This window comes from Triturus cristatus, chromosome 8 (genome assembly GCF_964204655.1).
Source record: "Triturus cristatus chromosome 8, aTriCri1.1, whole genome shotgun sequence".
Classification (NCBI taxonomy): domain Eukaryota; kingdom Metazoa; phylum Chordata; class Amphibia; order Caudata; family Salamandridae; genus Triturus; species Triturus cristatus.
The window spans coordinates 1525414887-1525426399 of NC_140591.1; positions in this window are offsets into that span (position 1 = coordinate 1525414887).

Here is an 11513-nt window from a genome sequence, read left to right on the forward strand (position 1 = left end):
TGGAAGTGTCTAGCAAGAAGAACTGAAACAGACACACCCAGCTGCATTCCAGTATAAAAACACTGTCACATGGCAATAAGCAAAGCAAAATGGAATCAGATTATGTTGAGCAAGGATATATAGAACGAGTCATTCCTGGAGTAAAAAAAAGGCATTTGCGTCTCTGAATAAGAATTGACCACTGCTTTCTATGAAGAAAATCCATGCAGCGTTTGGCAGACTTTTGGCTGGTTGTACATATCAAGTAAATAAACACTGAAATGCACGTACGTTTACCGGTATTGATTTGTAGGTTCACATCTTGATAGATCACCCATGTATTAACCTTCAACTGCAATTTTATGAACTATTTCAATGACACTTGCACAGTGCTGCATTGCTGAAGCTGGGGCCCACCAGCACTCCTCTGGGGGAACCATTACTCATTTTCCCTCATCAGACTTTGAACCAGATCAAGAGAGAGACAAATGCAAAAGGGGGAAAGCGTGGGAGAGAGAGAAAATCTATAAAACGGTGACTAAGAAAGACACAGGGATGAAAAGGAACCCGCAAGTGTGAGGGAGAGAGACAGAGGTTGTCAGGTGGCATAGAGTGGAATCACGGCTAAACAGTCTTCGCAGGCAGCACCCTGATTTTTAAACGTGCTGGCAGTGGGATTCTGAACAAAAGTTTGCTACTTGACGAATTGAACACTGCACTTGTACCCACACATATTGCAACTGTCTTACTCTATGCCTGAAGCAGTTTGATTAGAGTGTTATGCGGTACTGGGTGCTGATAAATTACAATGATATATGAATGTGCTCGTCTCCTCCTGAACTAGTGTATGGTTTAATTATTTGAATTGTGCTGTTCATCCAATGTGACTCATTCCTAGAAGCCTCGTGCTCTCTCATGGTCTGTATGGTGTTTTAGGAAGGATGTGGACCTGTGTATCAAAGGGTTGCATCCATTCTGAGTCTTTGGAGGAAAGTGTTGAGACATGGGGGCAATGTTTGTAAAAAATATAAAAATAAAAACAATGTCAGAACATGGAGGAAGCGAATGTTCTCTCACTTCTGCATCAATGGCTGATTTTGTTGGGGGCCTATAGAAGCTGCATGGTCAGGGAAGACCTGGGTGTTTTACATACCTGCTTTTGTGTTTCCTTTTCTTTTGAAAGTCCTACATTAGTTTCAGCTGTGCCCTCATGGGCAGTCACACTGCATGCAGACACAGATCTCCCCTGTTTGCAGAAAGCCCATGGCTGTCTCTGTTTGCATAATTTATATGCACAGGATTTCAGAGCAGGTGGGGTGAATCGATGACCTTTATAATATGCTTTCTGTCTCAAAGAAGTAACAGGAGTAAAATATATGTTTCTGTTAAATGTTTAAGTAAACCTCTTCGGAAAGAAAACAGACCCAAAACAGCATGCAATTTTAAAGGATAATTATATCTCTGTAAAGATGAAACTCCCCCTTTAGCTGGGCACCCCATCCAGCCTCGCCTCTGCCCTTAAGCTCCACTGCAGTCCCCCCTTTTTTGCACAGCTTGTGGAATCCTAATTTCAACTGGCTCTTCAAACTGTTGACCGAGTGTTCTTGGGGAGAGTGTTAATTACTCTGGGAGGTGGGCCCCGCCTTCCATAATCTCGAAGGGGTAGCCACTTCTACCCATTTATCCCAAGACCTGACTTGGGACATCAGATGCTGTTTTTGGGGAGGCAGTTGCCTAAGTGCACTGACTTCTCGTTAACACTGCTGTTTTATTTTTAACAAGGTTGATGACTGCAAACATTATAGGTATTTGGTTTGCAATACAAAATACTGCCTCAAAATTTTATGTTTGGAACTTTAAACTTGGGAGAGCCTGTGCCACTGATTATAAGTGGAATGTTGTCACCGACTGGCCATGGGAATTGCTTCTCTGCTGCATCACGAAAAACACTGAGGCTGATAACTCCTTGCTGAGACACTGCTGTGGAACTAGAAGATGAGTGCTGTCCCTTTAAAGGTTCAAGGCTCAGCAGAAGGTCTGCTGGTGCACATGCCTGTGTTGAGGCCTCCATACTCCTCAAGGAATCCAGAGATGTTGATACAGCACCTAGAAGACCATCCTTCCCCTCACCGGGGACTGCATTAAGAGCCCACTTTTGAGAGTACTGGTGGTCTGAGTTTTGTCTCTGCCTTGCTCGCACACTCCCTCAAAGCACGTCCCTGTATTGTTTTTGTTCGCCCCTGATATGTTGTGTCTAGCAACATCTTGACCTGTGTGCATGCTTTGATGAGAGACTTGATGAAAGATCTGATGGTCCCACTGTGGGCCTTGGAGCCTCTGGACTTAGACCCCATTGGTTCTTCAGGGTAAAATAGCTGCCTGACCCCAGTCTTCCCCATGCTTGCCTCCTGAGTGTGGAGATGCTGACCTGGAGTTGCAATGACCCTACATTTTAAGAAGAACAAACACTAACCCTTAGGGCACACTCGTGCTGGGCCCTCCATACAACAGCTTCCCAATGAGGAGGTCACGCCCCGGGACCCCCGCCACTACTGGGAGTCCTCCACCGCAACATCAGAGGCCATCTGTGAATCAGGCCCCAAGTGTCCATGTTAAAAAGTAGGGCAAAAATGTTCATTTTCAGCCATCTTGCTTCACCCCAAGAGGGTTAACATAAAATGTTGTTTATATTTATTTAGGAGATTTACGGGGAAACATACACCACCACCACAAGGCTCTTCAGAGTGCAGCAATTGCTTATAGTTGGAAAACAATTATTGAACATGTGGGATCATGGTGGAGCAGTGAAGTGGTGGCCAGATTTCATCTCGAGTTTTACAAAACAGGAAAGTTATGTGGCCCCCGAAACATCAGGTGAATACTTTCAATTATTATAAAAGTATTGTCTGCTTCTCGGCCTTTGTCATTGAAGCTCCTACTCCAGCGGAGATATCTCAGTGGGTCTGCTCTAAGTTTGTTTACATTCAAAGAGCCTTCGTATCATACTGAAGTGTTTTAGGTAACCGTTTTACAAACTATTCTCTGTCTATTCTGGTAGGCCTGGAAGAGCTGCAATAAGAGCCTCACAGGGCCAGGATACCCGTGGGGTGACAGTGTGCTTTATAAGTAGCCCAAAAAAATAATTAAATAAATAGTTATTGTGAACTCAACTGGGAGATGTTACTACAGTAAGCTAGAGAGTGTAGAATTTCTTGAATTATGTATCTCTTGTTTGCTTTTCTTCTTTGTATCATCTGGTTTTACAGAGGAGCACTAATAAGTGAAGCAGTTCTCTTGTTATACGGGGTAACATATTTGTGTTACTGAGGTAGTTGCAGCAGTGTTCAAAAGTATGTGAATATGTCATTCAATGGAGTCTTCAACTTTGAAGATTTTTGGTTACACCACTGAATAAACTTTCCTACCAGCAGCTGCTATCCTTCTTCTGTCTACACCTACTATCTTTACTCCTGCCCACGCATTCTGTCCTCTGCACACATCAGTATACCACTGCAGGTGTCAGAAATGGTGGCACTAAAGATGCCTTTAAAAAGAGTGTTGAACATTGCAAGCACTCACCCCCAGTCAACTGATCTGGGTTTAATCCATCATCATTCTTTAGCTCACTCTGCCACCCCAGTTCAGACATGGCCATATGCAAATTAGTCTGACCCTGTGCCTCATGGGAACAGTCCAGCCCGAACAGCCAAGCCATGTCTTCCCTGGACTGGAAACAAGCATCCTGTGACCGGTTTCTGGCTAATCAGCCATCATCAGCCAGGCTAGCTTGAATCCAGTGGCAAAGTGAGCAAGGGACCTACGTCTGGGCATACCGTGCCAACTTAGGGCAAACAAAGCAAAACCAAAGGGGATGATGGACGGAGTGTTGAACAATGCAAGCACTCACCCCCAGTCAACTGATCTGGGTTTAATCCATCATCATTCTTTAGCTCACTCTGCCACCCCAGTTCAGACATGGCCATATGCAAATTAGTCTGACCCTGTGCCTCATGGGAACAGTCCAGCCCGAACAGCCAAGCCATGTCTTCCCTGGACTGGAAACAAGCATCCTGTGACCGGTTTCTGGCTAATCAGCCATCATCAGCCAGGCTAGCTTGAATCCAGTGGCAAAGTGAGCAAGGGACCTACGTCTGGGCATACCGTGCCAACTTAGGGCAAACAAAGCAAAACCAAAGGGGATGATGGACGGAGTGTTGAACAATGCAAGCACTCACCCCCAGTCAACTGATCTGGGTTTAATCCATCATCATTCTTTAGCTCACTCCGCCACCCCAGTTCCCCCGGGTGGGCAAGGTCCCGGGGGCAATGTACAATAAATTAACAGAGGCCCGCGGGGGCCCCCGCAGCCCCAGGGACCAACACTCCCCTGGGCGTTATCCATTATGTGTGGGGGCATGCTGCCCCTCTCAGGCCCGGGAACCGCCACCTCCCTGGGGCTTGCAAAAAAAATGTGTGGGGGGCTCTTGCCCCCCCACGCTGCCCCAGGGACTGCCACTTCCCTGGGGCATTGATCGCTATGGGTGGGGGGCCTCATGGGCCCCTCAATCCCCGGGAACCTCCACCTCCCTGGCAATTAAATTAAAATTATAAAGTGTGGGGGGCTCCTGCCTCCCCACACTGCCCTGCGGACCTCCAGCTCCCCGGATCACTAATTATTATTATACGGAGGTCTGTTGCAGACCCCCTGGGCCCCAGGGACCACCACCTCTAGAAATCCAGCTGTTTGGGACTTACTGGAGGTACTTGGTGGGATAGTTGGCCCCTAGGAACCCTCAGGATTCAAGGGGACTTAATCCCCCAACCCAGAAAATGCCAGGAGGCGTATTTGCAGAGTAGTGGAGTAAGGGGGCGTGGCCTGTGTCCACCTTTCAGCGATTCCACTATCTGGGACATACTGGTGGTATGAGGTTGGCTAGTTGGCCCCTAAGGAACCCCAGCAGCGAAGGGGACTTTAATCTTCATCCAAGAGCGCGCCAGGAAGTGCGTTTGGAGAGTGGTGGGGAAAGGGGACGTGGCCTGCTATGAGAACTTAGCAATCCTACTGTGTGGAACTTACTGAAGGTAATAGGAGGGATAGTTTGCCCCAAGGTTTACATTGGGGGCCAACTTACCCCTCCTGTTACCTCCAGTAAATCCTACACAGTGGGATTTCTGAGAGGTCTTTGGAGGCCACGCTGACCTTTCTCCACCACTCTGCAAATGTGCCTCCTGGCACAGTACTGGTTGGGGGATGAAGTCCACTGTACTCCTGAGAGACTTTGGCAGTCAAGTAGCACTCATGGTACCTCCTGTAAGTCCTACGCAGCGGAATTCCTGAGCGTTGGTTGGAGGCCCAGCCCCCTTTCTCCACTACTCTGCAAACGTGACTACCAGTTAAAGAAGCATTTGTAATGTAATAGGTCTCACATTTGCAAGAGTTAGAGCTATTGGCATCGTAATCAAAAAGTTTTTTTACTAATATTTTGGGTAGTGGAGTGGATGTACTTTGTGTCTAGTAGAATTATGTGGTATGTTGTGCAGTGAAATTATGTGGATAGAAAGTATGTAGATATTTAGTGAATAGGAATTATATAGAGTGGGATTATGTGTTATGGAGAGTAATTATGTGGTATGGTAGTCTGTGTTGTGGAGTGGTAACCTTAGGTTGAGTCTTTCTTGTTTCCAAAAAAGCTAAATTATGACCTCAATGAGACAAAAAAAGAAGGAATCACTGAGGAGCACTGCTGGACCTACTCAGAGGTATGAGCAGGGCCACTGGAATTATGCGACTGTTTGGCTGCACTGACTTTTACACTATTATACATTTTACCGCATTAGCCACATAATCCATCATCTGCTGCCTAATCTGCATATTTGAACAAAACAAAAAAATCCTTGGTTCTAGCTCAAACGGCTCAAACGTTCCCAAAAATGCAGCGACAAGTGTTAAAGCGTGGTGGAAGACCATTTGCAAACTTTGAATGGTCTCTTGTTACTTGTTGCTAAATATGGGTGTTAAATTGGTACTAATGGTGTGCTTCTTTCTGCGCCTCTCTTGCCACTTTCTGCATTTCAGTTGCTTCTTTCTGCAACTTTCTTTTTTTGCACTTCTTTTGTCTCTTTCTGCTCATCTCTTCCATTTTCTGTACCACTTTTGCCTCTTTCTGCACCTCTGTTGTCCCTTTCTACACTTCACTTGCTTCTTCCTGTACCCCTCTTGCCTCTTTCTGTACTCCTGTTCTCTCTTTCTGCACCTCTCCTACATGTTTCTGCACCTCTCTTGCTCTTTCTACTCTTCTCTTGCTTCTTTCTGCACCTCTGTTGTTTCTTTCTGCACTTCCTTGCCTCGTTCTACACCCCTCTTGCCTCTATCTGCACCTCTGTTGCTTCCTTCTGCACTTCTCTTGCTTCTTTCTGCACGTCTGTTGCTTCTTTCTGCACCCTTATTGCCTCTTTCTGCAACCCTCTTCCCTCTTTCTGCACCTCTCTAGCCTCAGTCTGCCTACCTGTTTTCTGTTTCTACACCCCTTTTGCCTGTTTTTGCAACTCTCTTGCCTCTTTCTGCACCTCCGTTGCCTCTTTCTGCAACTCTCTTGCCTCTTTCTGCAGTTCTCTTGCCTCTTTCTGCAGTTCTCTTGCCTCTTTCTGCACCCTTCTTGCTCTTTCAACACTTCTGTTGCCTGTTTCTGCACCTCTCTTGCCTCTTTCTGTACCTCTCGTGCCTCTTTCTGCACTTCACTTGCTTCTTTCTGCACCCCTTTTGCCTGTTTCTACACCCCTCTCTCCGCAACTCTCTTGCCTGTTTCTTCAGCTCTCTTCCATCTTTCTGTACCACTCTTGACTCTTTCTGCAGTTCTATTTTTTCTTTCTTCACCCGCCTGCCTCTTTCTGTACCCCTCTTGCCTCTTTATGCACCTCTCCTAATCCTTTCTGCACCCATTTTGCCTCTTTTTGCACCTCTGTTGGTTCTTTCTGCACCTCTTTTGCTTCGTTCTGTACTTCACTTGCCACTTTCTGTAACCCTCTTGCCTCTTTCTGCACCTCTGTTGGTTCTTTCTGTTCTGCTCTTGCTTCTTCATGTACCTCTGTTCTAAAGTTCTGCATCCCTCCTGCCTTTTTCTGTACCCCTCTTCTCTCTTTCTACACATCTCTTGCCTCTGTCTGCCCACCTGTTCCCTCTTTCTGCACACCTTTTGCCAGTTTCCTCAACTCTCCTGACTCTTTTTGCAGTTCTCTTGCCTACTTCTACATCTCACTTGCCCTGTTTTGCACCTCTGTTGGTTCTTTTGCACTGCTTTTGCTTCTTTCTGCACCTCTATTGCAAATTCCTACACCCCCTTACCACTTTCTGCACCCCTCTTAACTGTATCTGAACCTTTCTTGCCTCTGTCTGCACCCCTGTTCCCTCTTTCTGTACCTCTTTTGCCTGTTTCTGCAACTCTTTCTACTGTTCTCTTGCCACCTTCTGCACCTCTGTTGCTTCTTTCTGCACTTTTCTTGCCTCTTTCTGCAACCCTGTTGCTTCATTCTGCACTTCCCTTGCTTCTTTCTGCATCTGTCTTGCTTCTTTCTGCACCCCTGTTGTCTCTTTCTGCAGTTGTTTTCCTTCTTTCTGTATCTCTTTTGCCTCTTTCTGCATCTCACTTGCCTCTTTCTGCACTTCTCTTGCTACTTTCTACACCTCTGTTGCTTCTTACAGCAATTCTCTTGCCTCTTTCTGCACTTCTCTTGCCTGTTTCTGCACCCTCTTGCCTCTTTCCACACCCCTCTTGCCTCTTTCTGTACCTCACTTGCAGGTTTATTCACCCCTGTTGCTTCTTTCTGTACCCCTCTTCCCTCTTTGTGCAACTCTGTTTCCTCTTTTTACACCTCTCTTCCCTCTTCCTGTACCACTCTTTCCTCTTCCTGTACATCTGTTGCTTCTTTCTGCACTCTTCTTGCCTCTTACTGCACCCTTCGGGCCTGTTTCTGCACCTCTCTTTCTTGTTTCTACACTTCTGTTCCTTCTTTATGCACCCCATGTGCCTCTTTCTGCACCCTTCTTCTCTTTACTGGCGCATCTCTTGGTTCTTTTTGCACTGCTCTTGCCTCTTTCTGCACCCCTCATGCCCCCTTCAGTATCTCTGTTGTTTCTTACTGCACTGCTCTTGCTTCTTTCTGCACCTCTCTTGCCAATTTCTGCAACCCTCTTGCTTCTTTCAGTGCCCCTTTTCTTACTTTGAACACCTGTTTCCTCTTTCTGCATCTCTTCTGCCTGTTTCTGCACCTCTGCTGCTTCTTTCTGTGCTTCTCTTGCTTCTTTCTGCACCCCTCTTGCCTCTTTCTGTACCCCTGTTGGTTCTTTCTGCACTGCTCTTGTTTCTTTCTGTACCTCTGTTGTTTCTTTCTGTACTTTGCTTGCTTCTTTCTACACCTCTCTTGCTTCTTTATGCACCCCAATTGCCTCTCTCTGCACCCTTCTTCCCTCTTCGTGCACCTTTCTTGCCTCTTTCTGTACCTCTCTTGCCTCTTTTTGCACTGCTCTTGCCTATTTCTGCACCCCTCGTGCCTCCTTCTGTATCTCTGTTGTTTCTTACTGCACTGCTCTTGCTTCTTTCTGCACCTCTCTCGCAAATTTCTGCAACCCTCTTGCTTCTTTCGACACCTCTTTTCTTACTTTCTACGCCCCTGTTTCCTCTTTCTGCACCTCTTCTGCCTGTTTCTGCACCTCTGCTTCCTCTTTCTGAACTTCTCTTGCCTCTTTCTACACCTCTTTTGCTTCTTTCTGCACTTCTCTTTATTCTTTCTGCACCCTCTTGCCTCTTTCTGCACCTCTGTTGGTTCTTTCTGCACTGCTCTTGCTTCTTTCAGCACCTCTGTTGTTTCTTTCTGTACTTTTCTTGCTTCTTTCTACACCTCTCTTTCTTCTTTATGTACCCCAATTGCTTCTTTTTGCACCTTTCTTCCCTCTTTGTGCACCTTTCTTGCCTCTTTCTGCACCTCTCTTTCATCTTTCAGCACCCGTCTTGCCTCCTTCTGTATCTCTGCTGTTTCTTACTGCACTGCTATTGCTTCTTTCTGCACCTCTCTTGCAAATATATGCACCCCTATTGCCTCTTTCAGCACCCCATTTCTCTCTTTCTGCACCCCTGTTGATTCTTTCTGTACCTTTTCTGCCTGTTTCTGCACTTCTGCTGCCTCTTTCTGAACCTTGCTTGCCTCTTTCAGCACCTCTTTTGCTTCTTTCTGCACCTTTCTTGCTTCTTTCTACACCCCTCTGGCTTTTTTCTGCACCTCTGTTGTTTCTTTCTGCACTACTCTTGCTTCTTTCTGCACCTCTGTTGTTTCTGCACTTTTCCTGCTTTTTTCTACACCTCTCTTGCTTCTTTCTGTACCTCACGTGCCTCTTTCTGCAACCCTTCTTCCGTTTTTGTCCTCCTCTCTTGCCTCTTTCTACATCTCTGTTTTTACTGCACTGCTCTTGCTTCTTTCTGCACCTCTCTTGTAAATTTCTGTACCCCTCTTGCCACTTTCTGTACTCCTTTTAACTGTTTCTGCACCTCTCTTGCCTCTGTCTGCATCCCTGTTCCCTCTTTCTGTACCTCTTTTGCCTGTTTCTGCAACTCTCTTGCCTCTTTCTGCTGTTCTCTTGCCTCATTCTGCACCTCTGTTGCTTCTTTCTGCACTTCTCTTGCCTCTTTCTGCACCCCTGTTGCTTCATTCGGCACTTCCCTTGCTTCTTTCTGCATCTGTCTTGCTTCTTTCTGCACCCCTATTGTCTCTTTCTGCACTTGTCTTCCCTCTTTCTGCACCTCTTTTGCCTCTTTCTGCATCTCACTTGCCTCTTTCTACACTTCTCTTGCTACTTTCTACACCTCTGTTGCTTTCAGCAATTCTCTTGCCCCTTTCTGCACGTCTCTTGCCTGTTTCTGCACCCTCTTGCCTCTTACTGCACCTCTCTTGCCTCTTTCTGCACCTCACTTGCAAGTTTCAGCACCCCTGTTGTTTCTTTCTGCACCCCTCTTCCCTCTTGGTGCAACTCTCTTGCCTCTGTCTACAACCTTCTTCCCTCTTTCTGCACCACTCTTTCTTCTTCCTGTACCCCTCTTGCTTGTTTTGGCACTCCTTTTCTCTCTTTCTGCACCTCTTCTGACTGTTTCTGCACCTCTGCTTCCTCTTTCTGAACTTCACTTGCCTCTCTCTATACCTCTTTCGCATATTTCTGTACTTTTCTTGCGTCTTTCTTCACCCCTCTTGCCTTTATATGCACCTCTGTTGGTTCTTTCTGCACTGCTCTTGCTTCTTTCTGCACCTCTGTTGTTTCTTTCTGCACTTTTCCTGATTCTTACTACACTTCTCTTGCTTCTTTCTGCGCCCCATGTGCCTCTTTCTGCACCCTTCTTTCCTCTTTTTGCACCTCTCTTGCCTTTCTGTACCTCTCTTGCCTCTTCCTGCACCCCTCTAGCCTCTTTCTGCATCTCTTTTGCTTGTTTATGCTCTTCTTTTGCCTCTTTCTGTACCCCTCTTGCCTCCTTATGCACCTCTGTTGTTTTTTACTGCACGGATCTTGCTTCTATCTGTACCTCTCTTGCAAATTTCTTTACCCCTCTTGCCTATTTCGGCACCCCTGTTCTCTTTCTGCACCCCTGTTCCCCCGTTCTGCACCTCTTCTGCCTGTTTATGAACCTCTGCTGCCTCTTTCTGAACTTCACTTGTCTCTTTCTGCACCTCTGTTGCTTCTTTCTGCACTTCACTTGCCTCTTTCTGCAACCCTCTCCCCTCTTGCTGCACCTATGTTGCTTCTTTCTGTACTTCTCCTGCCTCTGTCTGTACCTCTCTTGCCTCTTTCTGCACACACAGGGCTACTTTTAATTTGACCTCAGGCTCAGCAGTGCACACATGCAAGTGCAGAAAAGGGCTGATGGCCTCTAAACTGCCATGCCCTATTATATGCTAGGGACTTATAGGTAGTTTTAATCCCCCCTGCCCTATTATGCTCTATGGCCTTACAGCAGAGGTCATGCCAATCACAGGAGTACCCCAACCCATTGTGTACCCTAGTGTATGTAGGTGTTTTCACTGTATTCTAAGTGTCTTTCAGTGTAGCACTGGCTCCGGGCCTGGTTAGACAGAGCCCAGGGTCAGTCAGTGTCAGTTACCTCCAGTGCCAGTCAGCAAAAAGTTTGGGGGTACCCAGGGCTCAGGAAGACTTTGCAACAAGGTCTCTTTCTGCACCTCTGTTGGTTCTTTCTGCCTATCTCTAGCTTCTTTCAGCACCTTTCTTCCTCTTTCTGGACTTCCCTTGCCTCTTTCTGCATTTCTCTTGCTTTTTTCTGTGACTTTCTTCCTCTGTCTGCACATGTCCTGCAAATGTAGGCATAGTTAGAAATCAGCAATTAAAAAACCTTAGCAATGACAGAAAGTTAAAGCTGTATATATATATATATATGTATATATATTACCTTCTGGCAGTCGCCAGTAGGTAGTTATAGTTAGGACCTATTTTCCATAGGAAATCCGCTCCATTCTATTCCCAATAACTTTGGCGCCGGTCG